Source organism: Cyanistes caeruleus, chromosome 8, assembly GCF_971803275.1.
Source record: "Cyanistes caeruleus chromosome 8, bCyaCae1.hap1.1, whole genome shotgun sequence".
NCBI lineage: Eukaryota > Metazoa > Chordata > Aves > Passeriformes > Paridae > Cyanistes > Cyanistes caeruleus.
In genome coordinates, this window is record NC_141708.1 from 6,663,248 (window position 1) to 6,685,883 (window position 22,636).

Here is a 22,636-nt window from a genome sequence, read left to right on the forward strand (position 1 = left end):
GGAATTAGGTGTATTTTCGTCTTATATTTGTAGCACCCAAATTGCCTTCATTTATATATGCACTGAAAAAAAAAAAAAAAGCAACAAAACTCTATCCCTGCATAACCTTCCCCATTTTAATTTTTTTTTTTTATTTAATTTAATGTTTTGTTTTGAGTGGGGGGCTGCGAGTTCCACTTCCTAGAGGGTGTTTTCCATCCTGGGGCAGTTTGGGACATTCCCAGTGCCGGGCTCTGACCCAGCCCTTGTGGCGCTCCCTGTGCCCGATCCCGGCCCGGTTCCGTGTCCGTGGTGGTGCCGGTGCCAGCCGGGCTCTGCCACCCTGTGCAGGGCACCGCTCACCTCCAGAGCCCTCCTGCCAGTGCTGGGTGCCGGGCCTGGCAGGAGCTTCTGGGTTCACATCCGAGTGTTCCTGACAACCCATGGACACGCAGCCACATCCACATCCACATCCACATGCTCGTGTGCAGAAATACAGATATTTATAGGTGCTTTCTGGCCGGCTCTTGCTTTCATTCTGATTGGCAGCCCAGCCCTGAAGGGTTTTGCTGGGCAGCAGTGTGGGGCAGAACCCCTGGAGCTCCCCCAATTCCCTCTCTCCCCAGGCCGAGCCACCTGGGCACCGGGCACTGCTCTCCCCACGCCCTGCCCTGCCCACGGGTCCCTGCTGTGGCTCTGCCACCAGCCCATCCCAGCCAGGACAGATGCACTGCTCCAGGTTAGGAGGGAAGGATGTGGTGGCAATGCTGATTTGGTTGGGTTTTTTTGTGTGTTGAAATGATCTGGGTGAGGGCGATGGGGTGAAGGAGGGGATCGCAGGTGACATTTGAAGAGCTGACATTGAAACTGCTGGTCAAGACCGGAAAACTTCGAGGGGAGGGAAAAACGTTGTTAAAAAGAAAAGAGCTGAATGTGACAAAAGAGATCTGCCAGGGAGACCTGAAGGGAGAGGATGGTTTTCAGTTTCTGCCTTTCCTGGACTGCACAGCATCACCCACAGCCCCAGACAAAGCGGGGAGCCCTGGCCTGGGCTGCCTTTGCCAAGGAGGGAATTAGCACCACTCAAACCCTCCCTGGGCTCCCCTGCCAAACGTGGGGCTGAGCTGTGTGGTGAATTTGCCTTGTCTTGCAGGACATTCCTGCAGTTGAGATGGGGCCATTTCAGTGCCCAAATTCGCTGCTGCATGGTGAGCCATGGGAACAGAAGCACAAATGTGTTCTGGCAGAGCTCTCTCAGGTGCCCTCATCTAAAAAAAGGATTTCCCTGCTCCTCAATTTAACCAGAGACTACAGAAGCATTTCTGTCCCCTCACACAGGTGCCATGAGGCTCTTTTCCCTGGTTGCTGGCCTGATCTGCAGTCTCAGGGTTGGAGCTGTGGTCAGTGTTAGCTCTTTGCTCCTCTTGCAAGGCAGTTTAAGCCAGCATCAGGCTAAATTGCTGACACAATAGCAGAAGTCCTTCTTTTACAGCTTTGCAGCCCTCAGTATACATGTGAAGAGCTAGACATTTTTATTCTTATTACTATTGTTATTATTAATTATTGCTGAATATTTAAAAGAAAAAAAAAAAAAAAGGATGTGCCTTGAAGTGTGAAGGAGTCTTGTCTAAGCATTCAAGTAAAAGAAATACTTCAGGAAATTGTCCTATTTTTTCCTTCTTGTCTCCTCCAAATTCTACCTGTCCCACACCTGTATCAGAGACTCCTTCTGGGCTGGGGTCAGAGCAAAAGCCAGAGGCTCTCCAGTCCCATGCAGGGCTATCACAGTCCTGCTTCAGCCTCTGCTTGTGACTCAGGCCAAAACCTTGGAGCCCCACAGGGAGGGAGGCAATTTGTCATTTCCTTTGAAATTTTCAGCATTTCAAAAGCATGAGGTTCCTGAGAGCCAAAACACCCTGCTTTCTACAAAACAGACTGAAATATGTTCATCTGCATTTCTGTAACAAAAAAAAAGAGGGACTACTACCTGTGTCATTGCACAGGACAAGTTAAAAACCATTCATACACATATCTACATACACAGTGAGTCTGAATATAAAAGCTGGTTTGGTTTTTGGTTGGTTTGGTGGGGTTTTTTTTGTTTGTTTTTTTTCCAACTACGCCAAAGCTGTTCTGAAGCTGTGTGCTGCCCAGAGACACTGCTTGCTTGTTTGCACTGAAATGCTGAATTTCATCCCACTGGAGCAGTGAACACGAGCCACCTTCCTGAAGCTATTTGCTGCTGAAAGGTTCTGTTGCATTTTGTGCTGTATTTTTATTTGTGGCCATCGCTGGGGCATTAGAGCTCGAACAGAGAAATATTTGGCTTATGCAGAGGGATCAAGTGTGAGTGTGAGGGGCAGGGATATCTAGTAGGAAAGCAAATAACCAATTATAAATCTGTATCTGGGATGAATTTTTAAAGGAAATCACAAAAGAATTTCTGTGGCAGGTGGACTTCCCCAAACTTTCCCTTAGCAGCAGCTACACACAGGGCTGTGAGCAAGAGTGAGCAAGGGTTTAAAAAGATGGAATGCAGCATGGGTTATTTAAATTTTTTCATCTGAACTCAAGTAATATTTTCACAGGTACATGGACAAGATCTGTCTTTCTGTGGCTCTCAGGAAGGCAAAGCCCCCAGGATCAGCTCCAGAGCACACAGGGAAAACACAAAACAATGTTAGCCAGGTATGCACAGGGAAAAGAGGAATCATCCTATTCAGAGGATTTTTTCAGAAGCATTTTCCCACCTACTTAACATAGACCCTGCTTTATTTGCAGCTCCTTCATATCCCTCATGGCAGGGATTAGTGCAGCCTCTGACCACTTTGTCTCCATTTGCAATCCTGTCATCAGCCCAAGATACATGACCTTGTGACATGTAAAAAAGCACACGAGGTCTCTGATTAACTTCAGAGTATTTAATTTATTTTAAGGAAAGAAAAACACTTCCAAAGAATAACTCTTGAACAGAATCAAGCCACAGCCACCAGCAAGTGTTTAACAAAATTACCAGGGAAGCTAAAACGAAGTCAATCGATGTGATGCTGTCTATGCAAGAGTCACAATACAAATTGTGACCCTGGACCATAGCTGTGGCCAAAGTGCTGGCTGGCAGGGCCTGACATGAAACATTTCTGGCTCAGGTGTAAGAATTCTCTAACAAGCACTTTACTCCCCATCTTTCTGCTTCTAATAATTGCTGAGCAACTTAAGCACAGTATTTATTTATTATCTTTCTACGTGTAGTTGTTAGCGTTCATGCTGTTCTTCACCTCTGTGTGACTGATTCTAATTTGTATATTAAGTCTTAAACTTTTCTAGTGGAGTGAGTTCCACAGTCAATCACACACAGAACAAAAATCATTATATTTTGTATATGTTTTCTATTTTTTGTTAACATGAACAGTCCCAAGTGTCATTAGAAGCAGCAGAACAGATGTTCCCACCTTCTGCAACCACGTCCTTTTTAATTCTTTTACCATGTTACCTTTTCTTTGTCTCCTTTCTACATGAACAATCAAAATAATTTTAACTTATTTTCATACACAGTTCTTGCAAACTGTACTTAATATAACTGTTTGCCAAGAGGTGCTGCCTTTTTTCTTTTTCTTATTCTCCCTGTGGAAAAAAAAAAAAGTAATAAATTCCCAGAGCTTTTTTTCCTCTTTTGCTATCTGCAACCCATTCTTCTGTTTGATCTCCCTGCTGTGAGCAAGAATGAAAACATCACACCAGTACAAGGATTTTCCCAGAACACAAACCTCTACTTGGCACTTGGTGTCATTGCCAATGCAAGAAAAGTGGATCACAGGCCTCATCTGATGAGATGCCACACCCTGGGAAAATAAATCTGTTTTTTTATGTTTCAGCTGAAGCAGAAAACCAAGGAACCCCATGTAACAGAGGGCAAATAAAACAGTTCAGTCCACACAAGGTGAGTCCACAAAGTCTATCACAGAACCAGGCACATCCACTTGGTAGAAACCTCTTCTTACACCTCTCACAAATGAGTGGTTTGGCTGCTTAAAGAAACACCATCAAATGTATGGGTAAAAGCAGGGTTTAATATGAATTTCTGAAGATGCAACTTGACAGAGTTTGATGGCAAGGTTCACTCTACTATTTACCACACAGGTTAAAGCATAAAAAGGAAGATCAACTTAGAAGCAATTTGAAATTATTTGTATGGAATCTGGGACTGAAAAAGCAGGTAAAGGTGTAAAGGATATGGATGCAAAGATAAGGGTGCAAAAGGGTTTAGCAGCACTTAATCATTGAATTCTCTAACATTTACAAAGTGATTCAGTAGGGCTCACTAGAATTATAACAATGACTTAACCATAGATGTGAGATAGTGACAGTCATACCACGACCAATTCACAGGCACACAGGTAAAATGATGTGTACACCTATTTCTAATGGTGTAAAGGTACCTATCAAAAATTCCCCTCAGGTTCAGTGAAATACACCAAATCCCTTTGCATTTCCCAACAGGCAATGTTTTCACTTTGAGGAATGTTGAGATGTGGGGGGAATCAGCCTCAGCCTTGCTGTCAGAGACAGTTCCTTGAGTATCACAGCCTTGGCTTGGGAGGTCTGACAGGTGGCCCAGTCAGGGAGGTTCTGCTGCAGCTGCTGCAGTCCAGGAGAACTCAGATGGTGCCACTTAGGACCACCATTGATAGGGTCACAAGAAGATTGACTCTGGCCCTCAGTAAGTTTCCCTCCTGACCATAACCCAAGCCAATAATTACCGGGCGTTTTTTGTAGCTGTGTCAATGGTACCATTCTACAATTCACAATGGTGCCACTCAGGCCACAGTTCAGGTAAGTGGTTTGCCAAGGTTACAAAGGAGAATTGCTTATCCTTTGTTTCCCACTTTGCTTGAGAAGATGATTTTTCTGGTACTTTCCACCTCTACCGTGCAGGAGCTCCTGGTACAACCAGGGAGTGTCTTATGGCTGGACTGGCGTGCTCAAGGGACACTTCACCACTCAGCTGGTCCCATCAAGGTTCATCAGGAGCTTCTGAGATCACAGAGCTGGCCCAAGGATGAGGAGGATGGCAGAAGCAGCATCACAACAATCCAGAAGCACGTCACTGAAGGTGCATGAAAAGCAGTCTGTGAGATGGATGGAAAACCAAAGGGAAACTGGTTTTCTAATTTTGTCCCAAAAATTTATAAAAAAGATGAATGCTAACATGAATTTAAATTTTTCCTAAGGTTGGTATCCTTTACATACTGGAAGATTTTCTATTATTCTAGCTTCACAGGGATCAATCCAGCAAAAAATTTGCAAGGGAAAGCTCTTGGAGCTCCTGCTCTTTTAAATTCCCCTCCAGAATTTTTTTTTTTCTCTTATTTTAGTGGACAAAAAGTAGGAAGAAATTCATCCTGGCAAGCAACAAGTTGTCAAGTCATGAGCTGTGGCTCCAGGGATTCAGACTGGATATTGGGAAGAAAGCCAGACAGGACACAAAAGAGAAGAAAAGGTTACTGAGGTCACACCTGGCTACAGAAATGCTGTTAGAGAGAGAAGCAAGTGAAAGACAACTTGCTGTGTGTACAGAAGCATAGAAGGATGTCCTCATGGCTTAATTAAAATTAATTAGCTAAGATTAATTAGAAATATTACACCACTAAGATTAAGAAGAAATATTAAGAATAAAATTAAGAAGACAAATTCTCATTTTTGCCAGAATTTTTCGGATTCTGAGAGCGCTGTTAATCATTGGTCAGTGAGTTTCTCCCTCCTCTTCCTCTGAAATGGGGATGCTGATGCTGATCTAAACCTATTCAGAAGGAGTGTCTGTTTGTACTGAAATAAAGCTGAGGCAAAATTGTGATCAAAAATTTAACAACCACCATAGTTTACTCAAATTCAATGTTTGCAGTTATTGCCTCTTGTTAGCCCCGATCTTTCTTCCTTTCTTTATTTTCTTGTCTGGTCTCTAATTTAAGCCTCTAAAGGGTGTCTACAATAAGATGGTCATAATCTCCTTGAGGCCTCTAAACAATTTCATAAACCAAATCCTAAATGGAAATTGGAAGCAGGCAGGAGAGTGAAGTGTCTGTTGCCATAAAGAGCTAAGGAGGGGTAAATAGGCAATCCAAGGCATCCTGAGTGCATGCTCCAAGATAATCTCTATATTTCTCTGGACACAGCATTGTGAACATCCTCAAGATCAGCTGATTACTGAGATGAATTAGCAAATAAGAGCCCATTACATCAGGTGTTGAGGAGGACTTTAATTGTGCTCAGGCTCCAAATAGGAAACTTTATACCATGTCACAGCTGTTAAAACAGCAGAGCCTTATGGAAACAGTCTTGGATTACTGGCCTCATGGAGTGAAACATTTTTAATGGAAGGGATTATGCTTATTATTTCTTAGTGCACTGTGTTTTCTTAGATATTTTTACTGTCATTATTATTACATATCAAGTTAATTGATGCACACACACGCCTAACCATGTTCACGTGTATATTTCGTACTTTCTTCCACTGGTGTAATTTGAATGTGGTTGTAGGGAAAATAGCATGAGATACATGAAATAGTTGCCCTTTGTTAAGATCCTCAGAAACTTGGTGAGTTTGCTTCTCCTCCACTTGCCAAATGTTCTACTGTCTTTACCTCACAAAATTTAAAGTTTAAATGGTGTTTTGTGAGAAAATGATGACCATAGAGGGACTGCTTTCAGTCTTAGTATAGGCCATTTGTGCTCAAAATAAGTTTTATCTTTTATCAGAAGAGCCAAGTGAGGAAAAACCCAGAAGAATAGATTTAAACTTTTATACATGGAATTTGTCTGTTGCAAAGGGAAAGCACCAGACTTGTAAATTGCATTTCATCTGTTAGTCTGTATTTCATTACAGATCTGAGCTCCTGAAGTTTCTAAGTAGAATTGTGGCAGCTTGACTTAGTGCTCCTCAGGGAAATGCCTTGTACTCTGTGCACAGACTTTCACAGAAGCAAGGGCTAAGCTGTGTATATAAAAGAAGAAATGCCATCTAATTACATAGTAAAAACTCTTCTATGGAACATCTAAGTTCCTTAGAAGTATGTTCAATGCTGAGGACAAATATATGAGGGTTATTTGAGAAGAGTGGATAAATGGGAAAAAGATGAAAAATCAATGAATATAGTACTTATTATGAAACACAGTTATAAAAAAGGAACCAAGTAAACAAGAAATATTTTCATTCTGCTGGAAGGTGCTCAAATCCAGCTGCCCAGGATATGTCTATGGAAATCTCTGCCTGCAAATAGGAGTTTTGAGAATGTATTTACCTTCTATGGGCTCTGTGGGCAAACAAGTACTGTTTCTGTGACTGAGATGGTGTTACTGTCTCAAAACTTCTTCATGACCCAAACCCTGCATCCCTCTGGATATAATTACTATGAAACAAAAGGTGTTAGCTTTATCTCTGTATTTTTATCCACAGTTAATGCGATTATTCTAATGTTCCAGCTGAATTTCAGCATGTTGTTTTTGGACAATCAGACACATGAATCGAAGAGGAAAAATACAACGCAATGTTCCAGAGCACCAGCTCAGCCAAAGAGGCCTCAAGGCATAACAATTTCAGACAAATGGTCTTTTTTCTGCAAGAGCGCCCTAAGCGCCAGTGATGCTACAAAAACCAATTAATAGAAATACCGATCCTATTCCTATACATCCTTTCCGTGTAACCGCTGACGTTCAGAGAGCAACCTGCTCCCGGTGGGCTGATGTGGGAGCTCACCTGGTCTCCACAGTGTTCCTGAGGAAGGCAGAGCCTTTCCCCGAGGCAGGGCTGGGAGCTGGGGCCGCTCAGCACCGCGGACAGCGGCGGCTCCTCCGCGGGGCCGGGCACCGAGAGCAGAGCGCTCCCAGCCCTGCACAGCAGCTCCGCCACCGGCACTGCCACACCGAGGAGCTTACATCCAAAGATCCGCTCTCGCCAAACGCATTTGGAATTTTAAGGCAGCTCTCAAAAAAAATATTATTTTTTTTTATTTTTTTTATTTTTTTTGTAAAACCAAAATGACGGGTCAGGGATGAGTTGCCGCGTCATGAATTGCGTCAATCGGGAAAGAAAATTCAGGAAAGGCAAAATTGTTTCAAATTAAAGACTTGGTTGCTGCAACTCTCTTTTGGTTCCACAGTGCACATTTTCACTTGGCAGGTTTTCCTGCTCGGTTCAGCCCTCCAAGTCTAACCACAGAGTGATTTTCCTCCTGCAGCTCTGTGCTGAGCATGATGCCACAGGGTCGGAAATACCCCTGACCGCTGTCCCAGCTGTCCCAGCTGTCCCCCAGCCAGCTCACCTGTGGTGTGGGGAGCAGGAAAGGCCCTGATGCTGTGCAAGCGCTGCTCAGCAATAACAAACACATCCCTGAATTACTGTTTTCATCACACATCCAAAACACAGTCCCACAGCAGCTACTGTGAAGAAAATTGAGTCTACCACAGCCAAAATCGGCACACCATGTTTCATAACCTCCCTATAATCCAAATGTACGTGAAACACAATGTTGTCACAGTTAACAGGAGCAAGATTATTTCCTTGACATCACTTAAACAATATTTCTACGATCTGTAGGTGATCAGGATCCTTACTTAAAAGCATTAAATGCTCTTTCCAGAACTATGGATGTGTGTCTGGGAAACTTCTATGAGAAAGTACAACATTGCAGAAATTCAGTGGGGACAGAATGTGCAGACCTTGGCTGGGAATCAGAGAGCTCCAGTTCTACCACTTTGTTCACTTGCTTTCCCTTTCTGTTCTGCTCCCACTCTAATTTAGTTTATGTTGTAAGATTTGCAGGTAGAAATTCTCCTCTGCTGTGCACTTGCATAATTAGGCCAGTCAATAAGCACTTCTTTCATATGAATAACAAAAATAAATAGCTTTTTCAGTCCTTAAGAATACAGCAAACAGTGGAAAGTCTGAAGCCACAAGTTCAAACTCTTTAAAGAGCTGCAATGATAGTTTATATTAAACTCAAGATAAATGATAATTTTCTATCTGATCATTTGTTTTCACAGTTTAGAGGGCAGATATACTCCTCTCTAGATGCATGTGAGTACATTAGCACTATAAAGTACTCCTGCTAAATACCTGTGTGACTATTGAAAAGAAATTTCCAGAGTTCACTTATCTGAGAGCCTCCAAGTTTAATATCTGGCTATATGTAAACACAAGGATGCTTCTGCTAAGAACAACCCTTGAAATAGCCTGAACTCCATAGGTAATTAGTGTGGATATGCAGATAACACAGGAAAAAAGTCAGTGGCAGAGAAGATTTTGCAATGTCTGTTTGTGAAGGTTAAAATAACAAGTATCCCAAAAGAAGAGCAAATCCAGGAAACAAGCTTTGGTGTAAAGCTGAATCTTTTTTTGCTTTGTTACTCTGAAATTTATTGCATAAGATTTAAAAGAAGAGACTAATGTAAATATTCAGATCAGGGGTTTTGTGACATTTTCATAAAGAACTATCAGGTGTTTCATTGCAAGTTCTTGATGTGTAAAAATCAAGAGGTTACAAGTACCAGAAAAAGCAGAAAACCTAGTTCAATTTACCTAAAATAAATACATCTGCTTTATAATAACAGGACAAGGTACTTTCAAGGTGTACTTTCGTGGGTGGTAGCATTGTGGGGATTACCCAAGTGTGTATGGGTTAATACCCAAGAGTCTATTAACTCTTGGTAGTTTGGGATTGGAGACAAACCAAAAATATGTTTCCAACAATTCTCACTTTCAGTCTTGATTAATTCAAGAGTTAATCTACTGGTGAACTCCTGCAGTAATTTTCTAGAACTAGTGAGTTTTGCATCACAAAACAATGCAGGACTTGAATTCAGTTCTTTCCATAGCTAGAGCTGTGCACGATTGTTAATTAATATAATGCTACTTGGTCTATGTTGTTATGTAAGAAATATTCATCTTCATGTACATAGTGTGCTCTGAGAGAGGGAAAGAGAGTAGCACAGGCAGCAGCACGTTTTCATGAGTTATCTTGCAAATAACCATGTTGAAAGGACTCAATAGCAGTATTTTCTAAAATTATAGGGAAAGAAGAGATGTCCTTAACTTCAAGGAAATAACTGACCAGCCTTATACGACCACCTATTTTTTATGGGGAGAGTAAAATTTTAAAAAGAGTAGTTTGAAAATCTCTCAGAGGAGAACTTCTACCCTGTATCACAGAGATGCATTGGAGAAGGCTGGAGACAAAGCAAAGGGTTTTGAAGCCTTCAAGTGCAAGATACCACTTAGTCAGTACTTAATACTGGAGCGTGATCCCTCAGCCCCATCTACCACAAATTCTTGCTGACTGTATTTGGCAGCATAAGGCCTTTGGGGTCAGGGTGCTCACTTTACAGTTTTTCCCTTGGAGTCTCAGAAGTAAGGAAGCATTTCAAACCTTGAGCTTCAGAAAGAATTTAAGAAATGCACAAGAGAGCCAACTTTTAAATGAACTGGAAAGATTTTATGAGGACAGAAGATCAACAAGTGACCAGGACTCCAACTGTGAAAGAAAATGTGAGAAACAAGCACCTCTTCTAGTGTGAAATTGGTCTAATTCTTGGGGCCTTTAGAGTGGCAGTATCAAACAACTGGCCAATATCGTGTGCACTTTCTGCCATCCGCATGGCATCAACTCCATTACCACACTCTGTGAAGCAGTCCAGTTTGCCACAGGTTTGTTTAACCCCTCATTTCGAAGTGGAGATGGAGATTTTTTCCCCCCTCACCCAGAGCTGCATGTGTCTTTCTTAATGCACCTGGAAGCCAGTCTTAGCATGCACCTCAGAAAAAAACCTCATCCAGCCAGGAGCTGAATGAAGCGGGGTTGCAGGTGCACCTGATCTTAAAGGGGGTTTAAAAGAGAGGTGAGGACAGAGTCTTCCATAGTGCTGATAGAGATACAGCAAGGGGTAATTATTTTAAATATACTGATTAATTCTTTACAATGAGAGTGGTCAAACATGCTGCCCATGGGGATGGTGGATGCCCTGTCCCTGGAAACATCCAAAGCCAGGTTGGATGAGGCTTTGAGCAAACTGGTCCAATGGAAAGTGTTCTGTTTATTCCAAGGGGGTTGGACTAGATGGCCTTTAAAGAGCCCTTCCAACCCAAACCAGTCTGTGATTCCAGGGCTGCTGGGTGGTGGGTGCATTGGTGGGCAGGTGACTGCAGCTGTATCCTGAAAGAGGCACCTGCATCAACAAAGCTCTGAGCAAGCTGCTGTTGCTGATCACCAGTATGGAGCTCACAAAAGGGGTGACAGCTGGCACACTGTTTTGGATATTTAGCCATCAGATGTATTTGCTGGTTTTCATCTAGAACATCTGACAATGCACTTTTATAGTTTTGAGGTGTGATTAATGAAACAAAGAAGAATTTTGTCAAACCCAGCTGTGAATGGTGCTTCACAGATCTATCATGTTTTTCACCCTTGCACTATCACCTGGAGGAATAGGTGTCACTGGTTCTGCTTGCTGGATCTGTCAGTGCTCCACATCTGTGCTTGTGTTTTTAAGAATTCAAACAAATCTGCTACTGCAAGATACCTTGACAGTGAAAAATGCAGTCTGTAGAATAATTCCTCCTAGATCCTTCTAGCCCAGCTGCTTCTCCTGCTTCATTGACAGCATGAAAGAGAAGCACTTTGAGGTGTGTGTGAGTGATTGTGTCTCTCTCTGGTGGGCAAGGCAGGTAACACTGCTCCTCAGCAAATAGAGACACAGATTTGTTAAACCACTGCTCTGATGCCCTTGCCAACACCAATTCCTATCCCATACTCAGTCCACAAAGCAATATTGATCATCTTTCTAAAGGGTGGAATTTCCCCAATGATATTGTTGAAGGAAGGGGGAACATTTTTTGGAGAAGAGGTATTTCAAAGAAAATAACCCTCCAAGGAGCATTCATTTTCAAATCAGTAATACACAAGTATGGCTAACTCACAAAACAGCAGCCAGTTATACATACAGATTTCAATGAGGCTTTTGGGAGAAACAATGGGGCTGTTTTTAAGGGTGGTTGGCCTGTTGAAGTGCATTTCTCTGAACAGATACAATGCTGTAGTGCTGAATGGATTCAATAGTGCTGTCTCAAACATGGCCAGGAGTGTCTGGAAGTGGGTGGAGGTAGAAAGAGCTAGTGGGACTCTTCTTGTGGTTGACTCAGGCTGCCTCCTCCAATCCTTTCTTTGCCCTGGCAGGGGCCATGGTTTCCTTCCCCTTTCCTCTGTGACAAGTGCCCTTCTCTACATGAATAATCCCCATCTGGAAATAATAGAATGAAATTTTTAAAAATGTGGGCTTAAAAAATTCAGGCATAACTTTGTCTGAACGAGATGTCTGGGTTGCAGAAGACTCTCCTAAGGGAAGTGAGTAATATCTTGGCACCTTGGCTGTTTGAAACTGGGAAGGAAAAATACATACACGGATAGAATATAATGTAGGAATCAATCCTGCCTTGGCCTCTGTAAGGAAAACAAGTGACCTTAATGATCTATTCTCTCTCTAGAGCACTCACAGGGAAAGCTGTGCTCGCTCCAATTCAGCTGTGTGCCCAGCACATAACACAATGGACCTCACTCCTCGGGAAGCTCTAAGTGCCACTGAAATACAAATAAACAAGTCCTGCACAAGATGGTGAGGGCACCAGCAGCCTACAAAAAGCAGCTCTTGGGGGCCACACGAAGGCCTGGAGTGGGGGGTTGTGCAGCAAGAGCATTTACATAAGGAAATCCACTTCCCTTGTTGAAAGATACACTTCCATTCAAAATGCATGCCTCCTTTTTTGCCTTTATAAATTTCACATGCGCACTCCTATATATGTCAAAATAGAAACACAATGGCTGCAAGCTTATGGGTGATACCACTGAACAATGCCAGAAAATGCAGCACATGAGGCAGAAATATATAAATAGCTGCAGGCCATGATCTGCTCTCAACTGTTTATGTATTGCTCCATTAATACTAATAGGAGTTAAGTGTGCAGAATAAAGTGACAGCTATCGCCCTTCAGCTCTGCCAACAGTTCTTGAGGTCCATCCAGCACTTCTTGGTGCTACACTGCCACTGGACTCCAGGGAACAGCCCAGTCCCTCTGCTCTAGCACCCTGGAGGGTGTTCTTAAGATTCCTGTCTCCAGTGTCACTATGAGCTGTTCTAACAGGAAAGCAACAGCAGCAGCAGTAACAGTACTTGGTGTGCTCGTACCTTTTTCAGGAGAGAAATACTTTGACAGAGCTTTGAAACTGAAAATGGTGCTAAAAAGTGTATTTGGGTGTCCTGAAACATGTCCTTGAAACTTTTCAGCTGAGAAAGCCTCAGACAATACAGGGATAGGACTACCATGGTAGCATTATATCCCAGCCATCTCATGGTTTTGGTGTATTTTGGGGAGAATGGTAATATAGTTTTTCTTTTTGGTGACATTATCCATTACCTCTCTGGGTTCTGAGAAAGAAATTACAAACCCTGCAGGAACAGCCTTGGGATAGTCTGCTCTCCAGACAGTAAAAGAAATGACAATGATCTATTGAACTGGAGAGTTCTCAGGATGTATCACTCTCTCCTTACCAAATTTCTGAAAGCCAGGCAGTGAAAATACTCCCAGTGGCACAGAGATGATGTTCACCTAACCTCTCCTAGTTAATTCTCTGTTCCTACTCCACATTTTCCAAGCAATTTTCCAATGTGTGTTGAAATAAATTTTTAAATACAGCTCACCTAAACTTCAGCCTCCACTGCTGGCAGCAGAAAGTTTCTGTCAACTTCAGATGCATGGATGTGAACCACTTGAAGCTTTTCCTCCTCCAAAGGTTGAAACACGTAAGTGTGTGTTCACACATGCAGAAAAAAGTAACCTTTGCTCTGTCTGATCCACCTGAGAACAGATCACCTTTGGATATTTTGCACACTGGGGTATCCTGGCTCTGCTGCAATTAGCAGTGAAGGCTCAGAGCTGAAGCAGTGTGGGTTGGAGGTTGTCCTGCTGCTCCCTTTGCTGGTGGTATGCTTTGCTAGCCCCAGCTCAGCCCCCTGCCATCACAGTCCTTGCAGCCTTATAGAGCCAAGATTTTTATGCAAAAGCAAACGGAAACACTCATGGGCTTGAGACACTGCTCAGACTATCACCCCTTTTGAGGGGTTCTCAGGTTCTCTGGGACAGGGCATTTACTGCTAAATGAAAACTAAAGTCAGACCTGCAAGGTAGTTTTGCTTCTAATCCACAATTTAAAGGGAGTGATTTCTCCCTCTTGCCCCTACTGTGCTGCCCACTGTGCAAGCTGGGTACTTGGGCTTGGCTCTAGAAGCAGAACTTGAATCTTACTGTGCATTTTGAAAGAAAATATCTGAGGGCCTCTTTTATCTTTTTATTAATAGGTTTTGACTAATCCTCTATTCATTGATGTCCATTATAAGATTATACAGCTAAAATTAAGTTAGTGCATACAGTATGTCTACAATGAATTCGATAATTGTGTGTTTCCAAAGAAAAAAAATTGTTCAATAATTATGGCTGAGATCAGCAACTGGCATCACAGTCTCAGTTGACTGAGAAATATTGCTGAAATGTGGCAGCATTTCTTTGCCTGCACAAGTTAAACCCCCAGATCAAGGTGGTTTCTTGGTGCCCTCTTGGAAGGAAGATTAAGAAGTGAGTAGCATGCATAGGGTGCAAACATGCATTTTGAGGAGGGATAAAAAGCCCCAAGCTTTTGATAAGCATGGTATCAGGAGCCATTCTCAGAGAAGAGATATATTAGCAGTTCTATTCAAGGTTTATTTCTATCAATAGGATTAGATAGATGGCAGCAGGTCAGGAAGACCAAGTGGGCCAGGGCACTGCTGCTTTTTTATGAGGAAGTACATTCAGATGATGCTGAGTTAGTTACTTTAGTTTATTTTGTCCCCGGGGTCTATTATCAGGCTTGACTGGTACAGAAGTCATGCTTAAGATATGAGAAGGTGAAAACAGCATGCCTAGTGTATTCTTTCTGCCTGATCACTACTCAGGTAGGTAAATTCTTGTTCCAAGTGCTCATATGAGGAACCTCCAGGAAAGGCAAAAGTTCAGCATAAAAATTGGCAGCTAAGTAGAAAAGAGAAGTTAATTTTTTTCCAAGAAAAGTCAATACATTATACTTCAACAAGTTGCATACTGTACTGAGCAGGTAAATTTTAAGAGCTTTACAGGACACCTGTTTTAAATAGCTTTTTGGTTTTAAAGTCTCTCCCCTGCTTTTACAAGTTTTCCAAAGTTATTCCCTGGTCCTGACTGGCTGGTCCTGCTCTGCCTGCCTTTGCTGCTTATAAAGCAATTCTCTTAGGGGCTTATGAAAACACAGGATCACATCTGCAGCCCCTACTCAAGCAAAACTCATATTTGGCTCACCCACACTTCATAGAAATGAGGTCTGCAGAACCTGGCCTTCCCTCACAGCCACGGTAACATGTCTCATTAAAAGGGGAATCACTGGAGGAGCTGCTCCAAAAAGCCAACAATAATAACTTCTATCCCTCTGTGTTTATAGGGAGTGAAACTCTGCCCTCTTCAAAGCCAGGGACATAATTGACTTTGACATATAGAACCAGAAACTTCACGTTTTAAATAGATTTGATATGATCTCTGCAGATGCCTAGAAGAGCTGCAAGACCATCACAAATGATTTCCCTCTCTGAATATGATATATGGAGCAGACTCATGCCACTCACATTAGATGTGTTTCTTCACAAATCTAATCCTCCCATTTTATGTCCCTCATATATATCAGGTCTGGGTTTTCTGAATAGGTCTGGATTTTATTTTCTGTTCCTCCTTTTATCCTTTCATGTAGAATAGACCCTGATAACTGCCAGACTAAAGGATGACTTTGAGACAGCGCTTCCAGACATTAAGCTGGGGGTTCTGATTAAACACCATCTATATTTTCCTCAGTTACATTCTGCTGCACAATATTTTGCTTTCGTTGTAGATTTTTTGTTGGCAATGCAGGGGATGCAGGGCACCACAGGCTGGCTAAAGAGCTCCTTAAAGAGAGAAATTCCTCTTGGAACAGTAGGGAAAAGCATTCCCTCCCAAGCCCATCCAGCCTCTGAGCAGTCAGAGAGCCTCCTATAAACCAGGGAAGAGCAAACAAGGAAGGAGAGGAGTGGATCAGACCAGCAGCTCACTGGTAGGGAGGGTCTGGGGTCCTGCTCTGCATGGCCTGGAGGATATTTTCCTTTCACTCAATAAATCCATGAGGGTGATCTCTGCCTCATCCAAAGATCAGTGCTTCTCTGTGGATGAATTTTACACTTTCTGAACTAAAATAAAAACAAACAAACAAACAAACAAAAAACATTCAAAAAAAGCAAAACAAAACAAAACAACAATAAACAAAACCAAACCCAAACCAAACAAAAACAAAAACAAACAAAACAAAGCAAAACAAAAAACCAACCAAACAGAAAAACCTCCCAGAACCAACAGTAAATTATGTGAGATTTACATAAGAACTAACCATTTGGTACTTTGAGGCCTGTATTTTAGGAATATAAGGAATGGGACATTGTGTTCAGCAACAAGACTGCCTGGACTGGGCATTTAGCCCCCTGTCACCGTGCTGCTGCTGGCAGTGCCTCGAGACAGCCTGCCAAGGTAAGCCTGCACAATTACTGGAGCTTAACTTTTATAGCCACAAAGTGTCAGATGGTGATTTGCAGTTCCAGGATTGCTATAAATATTCTTTATTCTTGTCTTACCACTCCAAAATCTGGAGCAATTCAAAGCATTGCGGGTAGCTGGAGCTCCCAGTTTTCTTCCTTATGATTGCACTGACTCAATGAGATGTTGTTGCACTGTGTTTAACAGTAATGGTGAACACTAAATCCCTTACTACATGCAGCATCTGGAGTGACATTCATGCAATAGCCATTCTGAACAGCAGATCAACTTGAAAAAAAAAGAAAAGCAACTACTTTCTTTCCTATATCCACGAAAAGAAAGAGAGATAAAGTGTTTTTTATTTTATGTTACTGGCTATAAACTGGCCCAGCCTTCATAAGCACACACAGAGACAGAGCAGAGAGGGATAAACACAAGTGATGTGTGTCTCTGTTTGTAGAAAAGGGGGAGTACCAGAAAAACAACTAGGAAAAAATCCATTATGAAAATATTTTACATTCTGTCAGCTTTTGCCTTTGTCAGGGAAGAAGTAAAAAGGCAGGAGAGCATGATATTAAGATGCCACTACCCAATAATTTCTTGATAATTGCCCTTCAAGAGGAAATGACAATGAAATGAGTAAGGTAGAGCTTTCACCCACTCTATCCTGATTTAGGCAGTATGCTTTGGTACACACTTCCTTTGAGTAAACAGTACCTATAGTTATACAGGATCTATTCTGCCATTGATGTGCCAGGGATTTATGTAGGTGAGCCCCATTAATGTTAATGGAAGTTATGTGTGTAATTCCCCTTTTTCAGCAATGAGAGAATAGACCTTTATGTTTCTAAGGTAATTACAGCCTTAGCTCTGGCTAGGCTGTTCTCCCCACCCTCCCCCCTTTGATAACTTCCTTGCTTCCCTCCCCAGCATTGACTCTGGGAGAAAAAAAAAAGGATAAATTCCTCCATTCAGGAAGGAAAATTGGAGAAATAGCTGAAAGGTGAAACAAATGTAACTAGATCCACTCATTGTGTGAAGGAAATGCAAATACAGGAAGCCAATCCACATCCGCTACCTTTGCTGTGCTTTTGGGGACAGATTTAGATTGATTTTCCTTAAATTGTGTATTCACTGTTTTCTAGGCATGCAGGTTATTTAGAGAGAAAAAGGGTGGGATTTTTGGTATTTCATTGTTAAGCAGTTTTAGAAAAACTACACATTTTGATACTGCCAGACTTTTGTAGAAAAAAGTAAAGTGAATGGAGATTTTTGGAGAAGGAATTAATCTATTCACAAAAGCGTTGTTATCATCTGAATCTGAGCTGGGGGATGGTGTATCCCATGTGAGAGGTTGAACATTCTGGAGTTTTGTAAGACCTCCTTTAGGAGGTTTCTTAGACCTGGGTTCAAGACCAGCAGGTTTCAGAGGGTGTGCAGTAGGGCCAAGACCGCCCCCAACACCCCTGCAAGATTTTAAACATTAGGTTTATGTTCTGCTCCTGATTATGTGACAGATTATCTCTGAAAGCCATGTGCCAGCTTTTGTATTAAACCTCCTCATTTCTAAAACACAGATACCAGTGTTTTCCATTTGGAGCAGAAGTTTATCTCATTGATACACCCAGAGTGGGCAGAGAACACCTGTAACATTTAATTGCTTCATCTTCCTAGGCATTTCTGACAATAAAATCACAGCAGTAATATTCTGCATCCTCCTGAGGAGATCAGGTTAGCTTTGCAGTGCTGCTGCCTCCGTTTTGATCCCTGCCATTGCTCTCCAGAGCTGGCCCCCTCAGGAGGGATGGGGGCACTGGGGGTCCCTGCCTACCTGGCTGGCTTTGGGGAGGACCCTCGGTGCTCTGTGCTTGCTGATTCTCTCTCTGCTGCTCCTGGTGTGCCTTTCTTCCCCCAGCACAGCAGCTGGCACAGCACGGCCCCTCCTTCCCAGCCGCCTGCGTTTGCTGGCTGCTGACATTCACAAAAAAGAGGAACAAGGACATTTTTGGCACCCTGGAAATGCTCTGCCCTCCCCAGCTCTGCTCTGCCTCCAGCCAGCCCCGATGCCAGAGGGAGGTTCAGAGTGAGCAGCATCCTCTGAGTGCCGGTGGAACCAGGTGTGAGCGTGGCTGGGATTTCCACCAATGCCCCTCAAAAGCCTGGGATGGAAATTCAAAAGCAAAAGCTGCAACTTTGTAAACTCCTGGAGGCTTTGCACCAGACAGCTCAAAGTTTGTGGGTGCACCAACAGGGGCAAGGAATGCCACTGCATGCTCTCAAATATTTTTTTAAATTTTCCCCCTTTTGTTCAAATTCTTTGCTTCATCTTTTTTTTTTTTTTTTCTCCCAGAATTCAAGGGGGACAGAAGGGAGCCCATCAGGATCAGGCCCTCATTTAGGAATCCTTCTATTTTACTAATCTCCTGCAAAAAGGAGTTGTATATTCTTGTTGTTCTCTGCCACCTGGCAGGGATAACAGAAAATATCCAACAGTTTCTTACAGGCTCACCCAGAGTTTAATGCCCCTCCTGCCACATCAGAAAAAGAAAGGAGGAGTGGGTGGAAACTTTTAAAAGTATCAAATCAGTCAAAATGCTGATTTATTTTCTTAAAAGCTTGGTAGAGATTAACCCCTGTGACATTTACAACACTGGATTACAACATTAACTGGATTGAAATACCACTAGAGCTGTAAATGTGAGGGGGAGTGGAGGAAAATGATTGGAATGGGGAGAAAAAAAAGTTTGACATATTCACTATACACTCACCTCCCAAAAGAGGAAGGAGTGGTTTTCAGAGGCTGCTTCTCTCCCTGCTATTTTTTTTTTTTTTAATGTGCAGGAATACTGAGGGGAAAGCACAGATCCACACACACCAGCAGCAGCTCATAAGCAAGGCTTCATCTGAAAGCTTTCTCTGGGCAGTCCAGTGAAAAATAAGAACCATTTGGGCTCTGGAGAAGTTACTTTTCAATCCCCTTGAAAAGAAATACTATTTTTTTTTTGCATTTCAAATTATCTGCTGTGGTTTCCAGGGACAGCCCTTGCTTTGAGGGAAGGTTTGTCTTCTGCTCTGACCCTGTGCAGTGCCAGAGAAGCTTGCAGAGCTGGGGGACACACAGTGGAGTTTGAAGCAGGATTTTTTGGGTTAATTTGTTCATTCTTTTCTGCTGCCTCAGTTCAGGCAACTTCAGGGCTGTTCTATAATGAGGACTTACATGGATGACCCTGGAACAAGCTCTGCTCACCTTACTCATGTGAATAATCAGTTCAGTTCAGGAGACAGAGCATGATTCACCTGCAGATGACTCACAGACTGAGGTCTGGGTCTACAGAACTGATTCTGATTGTTTTAATTAAATTCCTCAAACATGTCACCTTTCTAAGCAGCAGATGCTCTGTGCTTGCTGAGCACCTCCTCCAGCACATTTTAGGGGATGCACATGGAAACATTCACCCAAACCCTGTCTCCCTGTGTCCCTTTGAGTTCTTTCCTGCCTTTGCTTTCACTGCAAAGAAGTTATTTGAAGCAGAAATAAACCCGTGAAACATCCAGAATTATTAAAATATGTTTGTATACTTTAAAAAGACAAATACATTCTGGGAAAAGGAATGTTATCAGCCTTTTTACTCGACATTGAAGTTTTAACGTTTCCCTTCATTTAACTTTTCAGCTTGCAAGGAAATTTCTTTTAGTTTGAAAATCGTAATTTTCATCCATTTTTAAGGTGCATTTGTAGTCCCACCTCATTTCTGAGACATACCTTACCATAACATTTTTAAGCAGCTGATTCAGAAAATGCCATGTTGGAGACAGAGTAATTTTATCACGATGAGAGCAGTGAATCAAGCATTCAAATCAAAAAGGCACCTTGAGATAACAGAACAAGATTAAATTCTGATAGCTACCCTTTCTTAACTTGGCATAAAAATATAGCTATATTTTTATAAGAGTCTGGAAAACGCTAACAATGTGATTTGCAAACTTTAGATGCCCAGAAGTGCTTTAGGAGATCGGGAGGAGAATGCAGCACTTTTTGCTGTTCTCTCCAAATGGATACTCTGCATTTCTTAGGCGCTTTGTGTTCGGGGAGGGGGGGTTTGGTTTGTTTGTTTTACAGTAATTGTGCAAGAATCGTGTCTTTGTCTTACCTTCCAACTCTAACCATGGGCCCCTGTTCTTTGAGCAGAAAATCTCTGCTGATTAAGGAATCTAACATTTTATATGCCCTTTCTTTCTTTCTTTCCCCTTGTACTGCAAAAGCTCATGAAAAAGTACATCTGAGTAGTTGTTCTTTGGTGAAAGAATTGCTAGTGTAGCTTCCTTTCTGTGTACATTGGTGTGCTATGGAAGCTTTTATTACTGGGTTTTTGCATTCAACACCTTGAAATACTTCCATGAAAAGAGTCTCCTAAGTGTTTTGTCCTTGCCTAGAACAGTTTCTAATGAAAAATAATCATTATGAACAAATTTAGAGATGAAAATATACCAAATATATCCTACTCAAAAACTTGCATTCAGCAAGATTATAATAATACACCCAGACTGTATATCTCTCTATCAGGCTGTGGGAGGCAAACTCCTTTGACCTATGAAGTTGATCTGTGAACTGTGTCAAAAAATTCAAAACCTCACGGTTGAGGTTTGTGCATTCTATTAGCATAATTTACCACCCAAGCTGTAAATGTACATTTTGCACAATGGCATGCTGAACAGATAGCATTTTACAACTTCCTAAGGGGGAGTGTTTATATCTAACATTTCTTGTGTACATTTGATTATAAGTTTGCCATAATAGCTGCCTTTTTTCCCCTTTTCCCGTCCTTCCCGTCCTCCCCCTCTGCCCCAGCCCCCGCCCCGGTAGCTCTGTAAGTACCTAATAAAAAATGTCTTCTCTACTTCAGGTCCTGGATGCTTTTTTTGTGCCACATAATGGGCCAGCAGAATCCATAGGGAAACTAATTTTGGTCTGGATTTGCCCAGCTCCTCCCGAGGAGGACAGAGAAAGGGATGTCAGACCCTTGGGTTGCATTTGGGTTCCTTCAGCTCTCCAAAACCGAGTTTGTGCATCAGAAACAACATAATGGAAGAAAGATCATAATCCAAAGCTGGAATATAAGGAGATCTTGGCTTTTTTTTCCATTTTTGGATGTGTGTGTGTTGTAAATGGTGTTCATAGAGTTTACTTCATGGTTACTAAAGCTTTGTACGACCAATTCAGAATCAGCAAGTTGATGTGTGCCATCCCCCCCTCTGCCATCACCCCTCTGGCTACACCCTCCCCTCCCCTCGCTTTTCCTCTTTTTTTTTTCCCTTTTTTTTTTTTTTTTTTTTAATTCCTGAAATTAAAATGTGTTGGAATGCTCAGTGCTGCTTTTCACTCTCTTTTCAATGGGCCCTTTAGTTTTTCACACCAAGGTGTCCTTTGGGGTGCCAGGTCAGGCTACCAAAACAGCTTCTAGGAGGGGATTAGGACCAATTAACATCTTTGTACACAAAAGCCACTGGCAGCTGAACAGGCGGCCTGGTGGCCTGCTCGGGAGCTGCATTTTAAATAGGGGCCTTCTGTACTTGAGCTCAAGTGGGAAGAGGCGGAGAAAGTTTTTATTTATAATTGAAAATGCTGCTCCTGGATAAAGTCTAATGAAAGGCAGAGTGGTGTTCAAAAGTATCTAACAAATACCATTTGAATATTGGCCTTTATTGTATGATTTCCATCAAGGATAGCATAACAATATAGTCATTTCTCCTACATATTGACATGAAGTGATTTTTCTTGTAGAGGAAAACAGCTTCATCCGCACATAGCATTGGCCCTTCTGGTTTTCATTTCATGTTTTAAATTCAGCTTTATATTGAAGATGCCTGGTAGGATGGCTACTCTGGAGTGATATATTTCCATAAATCTGTTTTTGAAGGGAATTCTGCCCTTCATTTACTCGATCCACCAAAGCTCAAGTCCATGGAAAGAAAAAAAAAAAAAAGAGAATTTAA

General features: G+C 42.2%; 1 long non-coding RNA gene across 2 annotated transcripts; it reads left to right on the plus strand.

The window, feature by feature from the left end:
* Positions 1 to 2,567: 2,567 nt before the first annotated feature.
* Positions 2,568 to 5,685, plus strand: LOC147651851 (uncharacterized). 2 transcript variants are annotated; one of them, XR_015289955.1, is made up of 4 exons: positions 2,568 to 2,667; positions 3,852 to 3,916; positions 4,912 to 5,089; positions 5,352 to 5,685. It is a non-coding gene; the product is annotated as an uncharacterized LOC147651851 (long non-coding RNA). The 2 variants fall into 2 exon arrangements; XR_015289956.1 differs by lacking the exon at positions 2,568 to 2,667 and adding an exon at positions 3,079 to 3,127.
* The last annotated feature ends 16,951 nt before the right edge of the window (positions 5,686 to 22,636 follow it).